This window comes from Aedes aegypti, chromosome 2 (assembly GCF_002204515.2).
Source record: "Aedes aegypti strain LVP_AGWG chromosome 2, AaegL5.0 Primary Assembly, whole genome shotgun sequence".
NCBI classification, from domain to species: Eukaryota; Metazoa; Arthropoda; class Insecta; order Diptera; family Culicidae; genus Aedes; species Aedes aegypti.
Window position 1 is genome coordinate 322,691,092 of NC_035108.1, and position 16,230 is coordinate 322,707,321.

Sequence of the window (16,230 nt, forward strand, 5' to 3'; positions counted from 1 at the left end):
GTTTTTGTGTCAAAAATTATGTTTTTTAATGCAAAAAAAAAAATTTTTTACTGTATGTATTTTTTTGGAATCTTTATTTAGTTGTCTAACTTTGTTTCTTTAGTTGTCTAACAATCGAACGAACCGTTTTTGCTGTGCAGCTTTTTGAATATTTTTGAACCATTTTCATATACACCCTTTTGAAAAGTTAGTCGTGACTCAACTTGAAGATTTGATATCCCTTTCGGGACGGACCATATTTGAGTGATTATTTCAAAATTTACCTTATAAACTCATCATCTCGTAGAACAAAACATTCTTTATTTTGGCTATTCTATCACTCCATGAACTTTTTAGGGTCAAATTCAGACCAGCACAATTGTGCTGGTCCGTCCCCAAGGCGGTCGATGTTCGAAAAAAAAAAATTTTTTTTTATTTTTTTAGAAAGTTGTTTAAGTCATGCCTTTTTAAAAAATTTTGGACCCGTATTTTTTTATTTCGTCATTAGGGTGCTCTTTCGTGAGATAGGGTGACCCAAAAATTCAGAAATAATTATGTTTTTTAAAATGGGTAAAAATACATGTGTGAATAACTTGAAAACTAATTGGCTCAATCAAATCGTCTTTGTTTTGCTATGTTTGTTTATATCCTCCTAAATTATGTGGGATTTTTCCTCAAAAATAATTATGCAATTAAAATTAAAATTGAAAATAATAATACACCTTCAAATTGTTTAGTGGAATACATTTTATTCCACTACAGTTTGTATCCTTTGACAGTTACGCATAATTCGACCTCCACTATAAGGCCGTTGTCAGAGTCGTGTACTAGACTCGAAAATTAAATTATTTTTTTAGAGACTCCCTCCAACCTCTTTCACTCACTTTACCTAACATATACACTATCACTTTTGAAATCACATAGCCCTCCTTCAAATGATGCTTGAACGATGTTTTTGTTAAGGTTGGTAACATGGAACTCATTTATTTTAAATAACTAGAATCATTCATTTTATTCCTAGAGCTAAAAAAGAAACGTCAAAATATTCAGTCTGCGTAAGCAGCTTTCCTAAAAATTCATGTAAATTTACGTCATATGTGCCCGACAGCTTGGACGTTTTTAAGTGCAAATAATTACCATAAAATTTCTTCTTCTTCTTTCTGACGCTAAAGAAGCCTGCTTCTCAACTTCTCATGAGCACTTCCACAGATATTAACTAACAGCTATCTTTGTCAATCGACCAATGTTGCATGTGTATATCGTGTGACAGGTACGATCATACTCTACGCTCAGGGAAGTCGAGAAAATTCCCTTTACGAAAAGATGCTCGACCGGCTGGACTCTAACCTACGACCCTCAGCATGATCTTACTTAGTATCTGCGTGTATACCGTATGGCTATCTGGCTCCCAATATCAAATTTATTTTATTTTATTTTTTACATCGAGTCTATTTGCTTAAAATGGAATTTAAGTCATTGTAATACAGTAGAGACCCGATTTTGTCAGCCCCCTGATGAATTTTAGGCTGACAAAATGGGGAACCTGACAAAATCCGGACATATATTTTGTTTCTGTTTTTTCAAATTTTATCATGTTAATATTTGCTTATGAACTACGTTTACGACCTACATGGCTTTTAAAGGGGGTGAGGGACATGGGCGTAGTCAGGTTTTTTTTGTTTATCAGGGGGAGAAAAGCGGCCCTCACAATTTCATTCTCAAATTTCACGCCAAAGGATCCCTTTGATCGGCAATTTTGCTCTGGCCTGTAATACAACCGGCATCAATCTGAATCTTAGTTCTACCTAACCGTTGAATTATCTAAGCATTTTTCTTACAACTACACAGCTGCAAACAGTAGACTTTTTGATTTTCCATGAGCTTTTGAAGTTTAGCAATCGGTGTGACCGTTAGATTACTAAGGAAAATGTAAAGCTCGACCATACTCGTAAGTTTTGTTTTCCCTTTCGTTTCGGTTGCATGTACATTTTTAGCTGTCAATCCTACCGTGGAAAGTTTCCTGAAAAGCATTATGTACGATTATGGCCTTTAAAGGAAGCATCACACGAATCAACGGACTAGCATGCAACGCACAATCGTAATACGTATCTGACGAAAAAAATACTCGATCGATACTGCTAGTTACTTTGCAACACTATACGCACGGCAATAAAGTACAGATTTTTATTTTTAACTAGTGGTCCCGGCAAACTTCGTCTTGCGATCAAGTAGGCTGTTGAAAAACGCCATGTGATGTCCCATACAAAATGACAGTTATATTCACTCTCGTTTTTTCGACTTTCACGGTGTACCGTTTTGACTCATATTCCGAACACTTAAGGCCAACAGTGACTTCAAATGCATCTGATAGGCATAAATTAGCTGATATTTGTGAAAATTTCAATTCATTCGCTAAGTCTAACTGTTAGTTGTTGGGTGTGACAATAAAATTGTTTATTTTGGCTTACTTAGTATTGTTTTTACGTTAAAGTATGGAACACCATTTTGATTCAAATGCCGAACACTGTGTTCATTCTGTCTCATATTCCGAACACCTTGATTCAAATTCCGAACAGCACGAATAAATCGTATTCAAATGAATAATTTCGCAAATAAATTTATCTGAGCTAGTTCTACTGGTCTCAAACTAGAGAATCATCACTACTCCAGAGGTATAAAATAGATTGGAAGACCTTAAAATTGAATTGCAATTGTCTGCCATTTCCTTGTTGTTTGATGACATATTTCAGCGAAACATTTCAACCACATCGCCATACAAAAACCGAGTGTTCGGAATATGAGTCTGTTCGGAATTTGAGACAAAACGGTATATTTTGAGTTTTTCAAACACACAAACACGTCGGAACACTGCAAGAACCTAACTGTGAAAGAATCAGGTAAATTAATTGACTCGTTCTCAAGTTATTTCGTGACATACAAACACCATTCCATTTTTATTTATATAGAAGATAGATATATCAGCTTATCTAAGTCTCAAAATTCCAGATTTAGACAATATATTTTTGAACGTAAAAGGAATGAAACGATATTTTTTATATGAGCGGATAATCTAGACTCCATAACTTCATACATTGTTTAATAGTTAAGTAGACTATTTCAAACGCATTTCATATATCATAAACAACATATTTGCGAGTAATACCGGCAGGGGCCTTCCTTAGCCGAGTGGTTAGAGTCCACGACTAAAAAGCAAAGCCATGCTGAAGATGTCTGGGTTCGATTCCCAGTCAGTCCAGGATCTTTTCGTAATGGAAATTTTTTTGACTTCCCTGGGCATAGAGTTTCATCGTACTTGCCACATAATATACGAATGTGAAAATGGCAACTTTGGCAATGGAAGCTCTCAGGTAATAAATATGGAAGTGCTCATTGAACACTAAGCTGAGAAGCAGGCTCTGTCCCAGTGAGGATGTAATGCCAAGAAGAAGAAAAAGAAGAAGAAGACTAGCATGGGCTGCATACATCAATAGTATGCCATTCAAAGTACTCTGTGGTTTGGAAGCAAATAGTAAGTAAAGGTTTTCAGCTTCAGTTGTCAAATTTCATAAATATTATGGCAGATATTGAACCGGCATACATTGTAGAACACCAAAATGGATTATCGCGTCAACATGGTATTGATCGATTATCAAAGCAAGGGGAAATTCAAAAATTACGTCAATCTAAATCCTCCCCATGTCCACTATCACGCTTTTGCCCACATGCACTGTCGCACCTTCATACACCTCTACTCCCCTAAATGAATAACGTAATTTTTGAACGTTCCCCTAAACTTTTACTTTGTCTTAAACTTTGCTAAAGGAGATTTAAAACATTAAATGTGATTCCCAATCTATTTCAAATATGGACGTATAAAAAATAAAAGTTTTAAAACCAAAGCTATGAGTTTCTGTTACATAGTTTTCGAACGGTACATCATCCTTATGATTCGTATGAAAACACTCATTCATGTTTTAATGCAATATTATGCACTATTGTGGACATTAGAACCAGATTCAGTCACTTAACTTGATCAAAATACTGAAAATGAAAATTGGTAGTCCACAACGAACATCGACCGGGTAAGTGCCGGCACCAGCACAATTGTGCTGGTCCCACTTTGTCCCTCCAGAAATATTTGCTGTGTGAATCAATTCTCATTTGGTCTTCACCATTTCAAAGAATGACTCTTTCACTCTCGATTCGTATCTGTGCATACCTAGAAATAACGAATAGTTGAAAAGTTGCGACAGATAAAACTTTTTCAATTCTTACGGTGTTTGTTTACTTTTTGTTTACCCTGAGCTGGTGTTTTCTAAACACGATGTAAACAAAAGCTGTTGTGCTTGATTACAAGTATCAATGATAATTCAATAATCGAAATCGAAAAAGTTTAGTAAAACAATGATTTATTGGCTGAAATAGTCATTCGATGTCAAGGGTGCCGAACAGCACAATTGTGCTGGTTCGTCCCGAAAGGGATATCGGAAAATGACGATTTAGATGGAACTGGAAAACTGTGCAAAGTTTCAGCTCAATAGAAAAAATGAATTAAAAAATTTACCAAATTTTGGTGCTGTTGCTTGGAATCACTCTATAGCAACTTTTGCTGTGCCATAAATAGATGTGACAGATGTTGCATCGAAGGAGAAAGAAGAAGAAGAAGAAGAAAGAAATGATTAGATGTGAAAATTTTCTGCCATTCTTTATCGTTTATCGCTACCTTCTTTAAAGACATCTGCTGAAATTTCTAAAGAAATGCATGCATGTAATACTAGGGTGATTCAAAATTTAAAAATGTTTGAAAATTCAATCTCCCATATCTTTCTTACGATCTTAACCACGAAAAAAGAGTTCTGTGTAGAGTTACATATTTCTCAGGAGCACATAAATGTACTGACGAGCCTCCAATCAAACCGTCTCCTAGCACATCGGAATCCTAGTGTTCTGTGCTGCTCGGCGCTACGACTCGTCGTAAGTTGTGAAACAACTGCTTAGTAACGAAGAGCCTCTGCAACTATTTTCGCCTCATCATGCAGGTGTCTAGATGGCCTACATGATATGGTCGAAGACTCGCGATCCAAGAGTTACAATTTCGATCCTCGTTAATAACTTTTGTAATCACTTCAATTATTGAGCTGAATTTTAAACAGCACATGTGACGGAGCGCATGAGACCGCAGTGAGACACATCTCAGAAAAATGGGGCGCGCCAAAAAAGGTCTCACAATGTATAGCGCGCCCGTGCGCTTCCAAGCAATAAGGCTACTGCACCTAAGGCTACAGCACGTGCACAGTAACTCTTGTTCTGTGAAATATTCAGCTTTCTAGGGGGTCGTGCACAAATTACGTTACGCTCCAAGGGGGGGGGAGAGCCAAGCGTGACAAGTCTTACAAATTTTTTTAAGGACTCATACAAAAAACGTGAACAAGGGGGGGGGGGAGGGGTCGAAAAAGTCGAAATTTAGCGTGACATAATTTGTGTACCATCCCTAGTAGACTGGCCCAGCTCAGTATGGGAGAAAAATAAAGTTGTATGATTCCACGGGGCACCCCCCAGGATTATTTCTTGGGGTAAGAGGAAGCCTTTCTGAAAAATTCAGCTCATTTGGTCGTTCCATGAGCTGGCGCATTTGAATTGAAGTTAATATGGGATTTTCAGCTCAAACATATGAGCAACAGCACATCATCTACTGTTTGGTTCAGGAAAATTAATGATCGCGTTCAATTGGACCCAGAATGTCAAAAACACTACTTGATGTAATAGCGAAGAATATTGTAGAAGATTGTACCATGATCAAAATTAATAAAGTTTGTGTTTTAACCATCTGAAGTATATCATGCAATACTGCTTGTATTTCTTCAACATAGCTTGGAGGTAGCCACTAAGCGCATCATAGCCACCTATGACGCTGGGCGAGCTGAGGCACATGTCGCATGCATATAAATGACTGTACGGGAGTGCTGATCTAAGCCTAACTTTCAACAACTGAAAGACTAATGAAAATGAGATTAAATCCAGATACAACCTTCTGCAATTATGTTCATTAGAGTATCAACTAGTGTATTTGTCATTCTGGGCTCATTTGAACGTGTACAATTAGTATACGGAACGAAACAGTGACATAGGATCAATTTTCAATATATTTGAGACGAATATCCCATACAAACTTCAAATCGAATGCGCCAGCTGGTGGAGCAACCAATTGAGTTGAAATTTTGAGAGAGCGTTTCTCTTACCCTAAGGCTCATATCTAGGGGGTGCCCCGTTGAGTTTTACAACTTTTTTGTTTAAGGGCCAGTCTAATCCCTAGGTGGTGATTTAAAGGTGGCCCAAAAATTTGGAAAAATGTTTTTAACACGTTGGTTCTATAATGCGACTACAAACTTATCACCCCTTAGTGAAAACTCGTTATTCAAACCTTAATGAAGAATGTTGCTGACGAAACCAATCCCTTTAGAGCTAATTTTGTTTGAGATTTTTGTAGATGTTTGTAGGGCTATAATCCCATATTAAGCTAAATAATAGCAAACATACTCATGAATATATCTTCTCCTATCCGTCGGATTGAATTACACTCTTCAACAAATTTCTTTATTATGGTTTGAAGAATGAGTTTTTACCTGGGAGGGAGAAACCAATTTAAAATTTCTGTACGTCATAGTGAGCCGGGATTCCGCTGTAACGAACTGTCACTGTGAGCCCAGATCTCAAACATTGTACTAACATGGAAAAAGCGCGTAACTGATTAAAACACACTTTCGCATTTCATCAAAAGTGACAAAAATTGAATGAAAATCAATTCATGCACATAATGCAAGTAATGTCACGTAAGCACCTTTCAACTGATTGAATATAATGCATTGAAGATAATAATATTTAGTGCATAGAAAACTGTGGCCCTTTTTCCATGTTTGTCAGGAAAGATCGAAAGTACACAACAAAAGAAAACTAGCGATTTTTCCCAAGCCTGCCTTGATTGTTGTTGGCAAACTGGAGTTATCTTGCAGTTCAAACAAACTTTGTTCTATATTTCGTGTGTAGTATCGGTGCCTCCCTCCCAGGTTTTTACTATGGGATGACAAGTTTGTAGTTACAGTCCAGTACTACCGTGTTGGGTACATTTTGCCAAATTTCTCCATAGTAATTTTCATATAAACCTACGTTGTCCTTGGGCCACCTTTAAATCACCATCTAGAAAGCTGAAAATTTCACAGAACTCTATTTTATGGTAAAGATATTTAGCAGGGTATGAAAGAATGGTTTTCAAACTTTTTTAAATTTTGAACCGCCCTAATGTAATACATACTTAACATACTCTTCTTGCTAGATATTACATAAGAAATCACTCTAGATATATCATACGAATGCTGTCAGAAATCACACCATGGGATATTCGAGTTTTGTTTTGTTTTGAAAATGCCTCTAGTATTCCAGCAGTACCATTTTTCCAGGAATTTATTGAATAATACCCCCCTGTGCTCGTCTATAAGGAAATTTTCTATGAGATCCCTTACTATTCCTTCCAGGGATTTCAACATATCCCCCTGCAACCCTTCATTTATTATCCCATCTTTCATCTGTTATTTTAATGTTAGGTATCATCTGTAATGTATGTGTTAGATGAGATGAAGCTAATGAATTGGAATGAATTCTGTTTCTGTTCGGGATGAACCACTGCGACCAGTTTACTTTGATCTTTTATGAAATATCCGTGTTCTTTGTTTAGTGCATGTCGTTCTACTCCACAGGGTGTCGACTACCTGGAAAAACCTGGAAAGTCAGGGAATGTCAGGGAATTCAATTTTTGACCTGGAAAGTCAGGGAAAGTCAGGGAATTTGACTTGAGGTCAGGGAAAAAATATCAATGCTACAACATCAAACGAGTTGATTGTCTGAAAATATATTGTTCAGGCTAAGTCAGCAATACCATATAAGGAATAAAAATGGTAATCAATCTTTCAAAATTGCAGAACCATTGAGGAAATGCTCTTATGCATAATAGAGTAAACTGTACTATACTGCTTATATTTATCCTCAGAATTAAAAAGCATCAACAGTACTCTCCGAACAACTTCTTCGAAATTGACGTGGATTAATTTAAAAATATTTTGTTGTTAAGTTTCCTAGATCAACTAATTGCCTAGTTTGGCGCATTTTGCTCAAAAAATATATCAAATTGCTCAAAATATCAAGTAGAACTGATGAAACTAAGTATAGAGAAAAAAACAATATGGATTCTCGTATTTAAGTGATGATGAATAAAAGCCGTATCTCAAAATTTTAAGAGCATAAATCTGATGAATCAAACAATAATTTATTTGAAAAAAAAAAAAAATTGTTACTGACTCAATCAATTTTTTAGCTCTAAACACTATTTGGTTTTCTAGATTTGTGTTCCTGATGATGGTACAGTTTTTCGGTTCAATGTTCTGGACAGTTTTACTCTTATTTGATGTAAAATAGCAGCATGAGAAAATAAATACATACGAATTTTGTCGAAAGTACGTATGTTTCAAATATTAGGATATGGGCAGGATATTTCTTGTTTTTTTTTTCAAGTTGTTTCTGAAAATAGTTTGTTCAGATAATACCGCCTTTCTTCAGGTTTTTTATCAGGAGCTGTCTTATAGATATGACCAGCTTTTTTTCTTACAATAATCAGGAGATACTCTAGAAATTCTGAGGATGCCTCTTAAAATTTCTCGATTTATTTTTATCCAGAACATTATTGAAAAGCAGAAATTTCAAGAATATTGTTTGAAATAATCTATTCAACAAGCTGTTGACATTTTGTGAGATTACTTGGAGATGCTCATAAAATAGAATAGAGAACCAAACAGCGCTCTGAACAGAAAATGTGATCGTTTGATCATTCCAGAATGCAACCAACCCATCAAATTTTTAACGCGAATGGTTATCAGGTTCTCTAGATCTGTGAGCTTGAAAATTCGAAATTTGGCTTTGTTGATAATCACCTTAAATTGACGATACAACGAAGCCACACCTCAAATTTTCAAGAGCATAAATCTAATGGACCAAGAAATCGTTCGCTCTGAGAATTGGATCGATTGATCATCATCAGCATGTGACCAATCGATCAAGTTTGGAGCATGAACAGCTGTTTGGTTCTCTAGATTTGTGCTTTGAATATTTTAGGTGTGGCTTCGTTGCATCTTCATCTTAAGAATACTTAGATAAACTCCTTGAGGAGAAAACCTAGGCGTTATTCATATCGGAATCCTAAAATGATACCTAAAATAAATTATCTGTAACTAATCATCGTGAAGCATTATTAAAAATATTAAAAAAAAATGAATACATTTTGGGAAAAACTCTATGTGATTCCTGAAAAATATCTTTAGACGTATTCTTGAAAAAATCCTGAAGAATCCAAATTCTATTCTTGGAGAAATTCAAGATTATAAGAAATACTCTAACAATTTTTAGAAAACCCTGGAGATTGGGAGCTTTTAGAGGAAATCGTCATGGAAAAGAATTGAAGGAATATCTGTAAAAATTTGTTTAAGAATTTCAGGAGGAATTTCTGAGAAATATATGTGGAATTTCTTGAAGCCATTCTCCAAAAAAGTTTTTTGGCATTGGCTAGAATTTTACCTGGAAAAGTAATAGCCAAATTTCAGTATAAATTTCTTGCATTTAAAAAGCATGGTGGATGATCGTAATAGTGTTGCTTCTTATATAAAAAAAGTCGTAATCAGGTATAATTAGGAAAGGTTCCAGAATTGTCGTTTATGGCTGAAATTTGTGATACTATATTTGAGGTAGTTCAGTAGCCGAGCACATCTTTGTTCAATTGCTCAGTTTTATCATATCAACTTGAATAAACGCTAACAAATGTTATCTGACAAATATATTTCAGTAAAGTAATAGCTTTTGTTCAGTTTCTTCATACGACCTAGTATGAATAAACTGAATATGAGTATGATGTGTATGTGAAACTTTACATCATGCAAACTTTCGGATATGTATCTTTTTTGAATTACTAATTTCGGTTCAAATTAATTAATTGAGTGGCCTGCAATTTTTCTGGAAAACGACTAGAAGGTCAGGGAAAGTCAGGGAATTTTATTTTCAAAATTGAGTCGACACCCTGACTCCATTACTATTAAAGAAATAATTAGGTAGTCGTTTTTATACAATTATCATTCTTTACCATTATGCTATTTATACCTTTTGAAAAAAAAAAAAACAGTTTGTCACCACTATACTCTCAAAAGCGCGCCTCTCATTCAGGTTCAGCCGCTAACTGGTTGAATGATACTGATGTTGACCATGCATCGGTATTCTAGCGTAATAAATTATTACTTCTACTTATAAGGTCCGAAGACGTTTTTTGACACTTTGAAAAGGTTTCATCGCATTAGACATTTAGATTATTTGAAACAAAAAGCTTATATTAGAAGTTGGGAGGTATGTTACTCCACTGATTTGGAATAGTTTCCCTCCTAGATATAGAAAGATAAGCATTTGAACTCGGAAACTTGTCTCATGAATTGAAATCAGCCTCATATGCTGATTGAGTCATTTTTCCACTTTGACCTCCTCATCATCTAGGACAAATAGGTGGGTCTGAGTGAATTGAAACAAATGCAGCGTTTGGTAAAACTATACAGAGCGGTTCGCTCAACCCGATGGGATCAAAATTAGATCAGTCGAAAACTAGCTGTGAGACTAGGAAGCGTCAAGTTATCCAAAGTATTTCGCAATAGCAGGCAACCTAAGTCCGCTTTGTATAAAGAATTAAAATATATGATCAACGATCTTTTTCGATTGCTCGGATAGCTGAAGAATTCAGGAAAGTCGAAACATATTCCTAGAAGGCTAGCCGTAAAGCCCTCAGTACACTCTTTGCCAAGTGTGCAAATTTTTCCACACGCATAAACTAACACTTCAATATCCACTTGACACTTCAGATGTTTTGTCATTGTTGAGACTGATGTTTGCATGTTGGTTTATGCGTGCGGAAAAATTTGCACACTTGACAAACAGTGTACTGAGGGCTTAAGAATAGGTAGGGGAAAGTGGGGCAGTTTGGCCACCTTAAGGACAAGTTGATAAAAGAGCTGAAAATATGATGGAATCTTCGGATTTTCGCATGATTTTTAACAATTTTTAGATCAATACACTAGATCCGTATGATTTCCGTTGTCACATAAACTTCACGAATAAACGAGTAATTTTTCAAAATTTGTCATTTTTTGAGTCGATTTTTTACTGATGGGGTGGAATGGGCACCCTATTTTCGGTTGTGAAACTATCTCATATAACCTAAAAAATCTATTATTTGTTTCTCTACATTTAGTATTTATTGACCCTCCGTGCAAAAAGTTTAAATTTTAAAGAACATTTGAAAGTCTAAAATCATCATTCTAAAATGATGAAATTTGAAAGAGCCATTCGAGGCAATATGGGCAGTTTTTTCGAACTTCTTCTATTCCTTATTCTTTTAGTTTAGAACACTGACTCATAGCCAGGCTTGGGAACTGTGACCACTATTTACCACAGTTCATCGATTCTGCCAATCACAAAGCAGCAGCAGCAGCAGCATCAATAACATCAGGCGTTGCGCTGCCAACGGTTCATACACTGCTTGAATGTTTTTGTCTCTCCACTATGATCGTTTTCGGGCAGCCATCTCGAGGTGAATGATTGGAAAAAAATGTTAAATAATTTAATCACTAATATTTCGCTTGCGTTTTGAACCAATTGAAATCTATTAGCGCTAATAGCAAGAGCACAATAGGCCTATTCACATGACGTTCCAAAACAGCTGATCGGGAAGCTCTTTGACAGTTCTTCTATGAAAATGACAGCCTCGTGTATGCACCGGTCCTCCACCAATGTAAACAAATGCATAGACGGACCTGTCACATGAAAAAGCCTATCATTCCGTTGCGATACATATAAACAAGTTCAATTTCATGGGTTTGAAAAAACGTTGGGAAGAAGAAGATTACAGTTTTGAAGAGCCGTGACATTTTTTTTGTTTTGAACGCTCATGGTTTGCTTTGGATTTTGATGGTCGTGTAGAAAAATGTGAATGTCGAGATGATAAATGTTTGCTACAGTACATTTCCCATACCTGCTTATAGCATGCCTATTGCTTCACTTCCTTGTCAGCTTTGTGATGGCATGTTATATCAGATGAAATTTCAAGAATTTATGCAGTTTTCCAGGGGAGCTCATTCCACCCATTGGCCAAACCACCCCGACTACCCCTATCTCGAATAATTTCTGGAAAAAAATCTTAGAAGATTCACATGTAAAGTAACTGAAGAAATCCAAAGACAAATTTCAAGAAAAATCTCTTTAGGCTATCACTTGATGTTTTCTTGGAGATTTCATCGAAGGAACATAAAAAAACGGGTGATCCGAATAAGAATCTCTTAAATTAATTTTCGGTAGAAGCGATGATTTTTTTTTAAAGAAATTAAGCTTCAGATATTTCTTGAGTTGAAGTTTTTTATGTGGTTCCGTCCACTCTACATGAGAAATCTGGGTACCACATTGCAGAGCGTTAATGATGAATCATTAAATTAATCATGATTTATGATTAGTGATTATGATTAATCAAAAATGCCAATCATAAATCACAAAAAAGTTAATCATTAATCATAATCACTGCAATATCATCAATATATGATACAATATGATCAAAATCATAAGGATCGCTAATTTTATTCAATAATCATAATCTTATCACAACTCAAACATATAAATAATTGAACAACAAATCAACAATTTCTACAATCCTTTCTATTTATGCATAAATAAAGGTACCGTTAAAAGACCACACAATCAACTTTTAATGAACTTTTCCGCAAATTTCCTATACTTTACAAACTCCGCTTTACTTGATATAAATATTTAAGTTCCTAAGAGTTACATTCTGTACTTTATATACCAAAAAATCACTCATGAGCATACTTTTACTTTTTAGCAGCATCTTTTTTCATTTGTCATAATGTCCCAACTTGAAGTCTACCCCTTAGCATAGTGTTTCTCAAAACTTTTCCACATTTATAAACTAAAAACTGTATATAGGTGGTAATTCTGACAGCCCGTTCTCACACCGTTTTAGTTCTTCTTAGCTTAGTGTTCTTCTCAGCTTAGTGTTCTTCTGAGCACTTCCACGGTTATCAACTGAGAGTTTCCTTTGCCAAAGTTGCCATTTTCGCATGCGTATATCGTGTGGCAGATACGACAAGATCCTGGACCGACCGGGAATCGCACCCAGACACCTTCAACATGGCTTTGTCTTGTAGCCGCGAACTCTATCCACTCGGTTAAGGAAGGCACCTAGGGAATCTATAAAGTAATTTAATCATTGTTGTTGTATTTAATCATTAATTAAAGAAAAAATATTCATTGGCCAATGATTAAAAGCCCGAAAGTTTGCTCTATAGGGTGCAGATCTACTTGGGCACTTCCATGATTCACTTTGGCATGAGGGGTTTTTTCGGCCGAATTGTCTGAAACTTTGTAATAAAGAACGCTTTAGTACGACGCACATTGTGGTCAAATATGAGCTCTGTAGCGTACAAAGAAAACCCACTGCCGAAGTGAATCAAAAGTGCCTAGAATAGGATCCAGCTCCCTACGCGTTGAAATATGCCACAAACTAGTTATACACTAGATCAGCGGTTTTAACATCGTGCTCCGCGTTGCATTTGGTGCTCCGCGAAGCCTTGCCAGTCAGGTGCTCCGCAACAGTTTCGAAATTTTTTACCAATGTCTTGAGATATCTTAACTTTTTTGCTTTAAAATTATACCAAACCTTATCATATCTAGAATTTTTAAGAGGATAAATTTAAATAACAAAACTTATTGCGCTGAAAGTTTGATCGATTATTAACTCGGTGGTTGTGATTGATCGATCGAATTTCCATTTTAGACCGCTGTTTTGTTCTCTAGATTTGTGCTCTTGAAAATTCAGAGGTAGTTTTATTTCGTCTTCGCCTTATGTTGTTTTCGATGTTATGATAAATCGCAAAACACAGTTTTTGCGAGGACTTTCATGTTCCGGATATGTTTACGAAATGTCAGCATTTTAGCTAATATTTTGTAAGTAGAAGGTTAAGGTGAAGATGATTCGAAGCCAAACTTCAAATTTTCAAAAGCACAAATCTGGACAACTGAGCACCACTACCAGCTAGTGACCAATCGATTAAGTTTTCAGCTCAAACGGATGTATGGTTTTCCAGATGTGTGCTCTTGAAAATTTGAGGTTTGGCTTCATTTTATCTTTACCTTAATAATATTCTGTCAGTGAAAGTTTTCCCCCCAGTTCGTATGGAACAGTGTTAGCTGTAAAAAAGGATTTTCTTGAAATTAATTTGGAAAACAACCTGAGCACTTAAAATATATCGCAGTATCTTATGAAATAAATCACCGGATTCGAACTGTAAATGACGGAAGAACAGAATTTCCTGTGGTACAGTGAAACCTCCATGAGTCGATATTGAAGGGACCATCGACTCATGGAAATATCGAGTCATGGAACAGCAATCCTTTGGAAAGCTGTTTGAAGGGACCATCATAGTAACCATGAAATTTTGTTTCCAGTATGGTTCCATGAGTCGATATCGAGTCATGGAACATCGACTCATGGAGGGATCACTGTATCTACTTTTTTATCGATAAAATTGGTGAAACATACAATTTTACCGGAAAACCCCGTGAAATTAAATATTTTACCGGGTAAAACTTCTTGAAACAAACAAATTTACTGTTACCCTGTGAAATACTAACGGTAAAACTTCTGTGAAATTATTTGACAGCCGGTCTGGCAGGCATAATCTCGTTTTTTTCAGTTTTTGCACACCACTAACAAGCAGTAAAAGCGGGCTTAGTGTTCGATATCCGGTCCGTACCATTTTCGTGTTTTTCTTCATGGGGTTCTTTAAAGGGTGCAAGACGTTAGGTATAAATACGTTAGGCATAAGGCCGTTAGGCATAAGGACGTTAGGCATGAGTACGATAGGCATAAATACGATAGGAATAATAGACGTTTAGCATAATGGATGTTTGGCATAATGGACATCAGGCATGATGGACTATATGCATAATTTACAAAATGAAAATTTAAAATTGTTTGTGTGCAGACTTTTTGGTAATTGTGGAGGGCTTCAAAAATCAAAAGTGTGTCATTTGAAATGCGATTGCCTTGCAGTTGTCCCATAGTTGTGAAACATTTGATGTCAACTTCTTGGACAACACTTGATTGAATGATTAGCATGAAAATGCTGTAAATCGCTTTTACTAGCTTTGTGGTAACTTCTGTGACCATAGATCGGTTCCAAGTCGATCCAGAATCATTGGCCGTGAAGAATAATCGTGCTCATGTATCGTGCACATACAATAATGCAAAATGGCCACTTTGGCAAAGCAAACTTTTGGTTAATAACTGTGAAAGTGGTCCTAGAACACTAAGCAAAGAACTTTGGTTGGGGCATAATGCCAAGAATAAGAACGACGCTGTAACTGCTACTCATCTTTTGAGTTTGATTGAACACAAATCATTGGCAAATTTTTCATCAGAGATTATGCTTTCTTTCAATTGAAGGCTGTTCTTAATAGTTATACGTGACGACAAATGTTTAATCAGCAAATATTTCTTATTTTATAATTAAACTGTTCGAGACACATTTATTCAGTAATTAATGTCATTATTGCTCTTAATACTTCCATCATACATTTTCCTTTCTTTGAATCATAGGTACGTGGCTGATCAAAATTGTTTGGAAATCATCGAAAATTGTTGACAGAAGAGGCAAGGAACTGTTTTCACTATATTTAATTTATGAGCATGTTTGGAGTGGGAATGTAACGTTTTTCTTGGCGCCACACTATAGTATAGTATACCAGAATTTTATATAACTGCCGGTCTACGCCTACTTGTCCCATGTTCTATGCAAACCTTATAGATCACGGGAAAAATATGCGTAGAACGGCAGATAATGTCACCTATCATAACCTGAATCTTTAACTTGACTCTAGTTTGTTGTTTTCAAGTTAATCATTTGCATTATAAGTACTGATAATTATATGGAAGATTTCTCTTCTTTAGAAATAACGTAATTATGTAAGAGATATATGACATAAACTAAACATCTCTAGAAATAAATAACACTTGTAAATCGCAAATAGAAATGGATACTTGCAATAATGTGTTGAGCTGGGTTTTAGTATGATAAAAATGACCATGACAACAATCTTCTTCCATAT

At 35.7% G+C, this 16,230-nt stretch overlaps 1 protein-coding gene across 4 annotated transcripts in view; it reads right to left on the reverse strand.

Moving 5' to 3' along the window:
• LOC5576429 (low density lipoprotein receptor adapter protein 1-A) overlaps positions 1 to 16,230 on the reverse strand; it is a 55,937-nt gene that overhangs the window by 26,081 nt on the left and 13,626 nt on the right. The window lies entirely within an intron of this gene.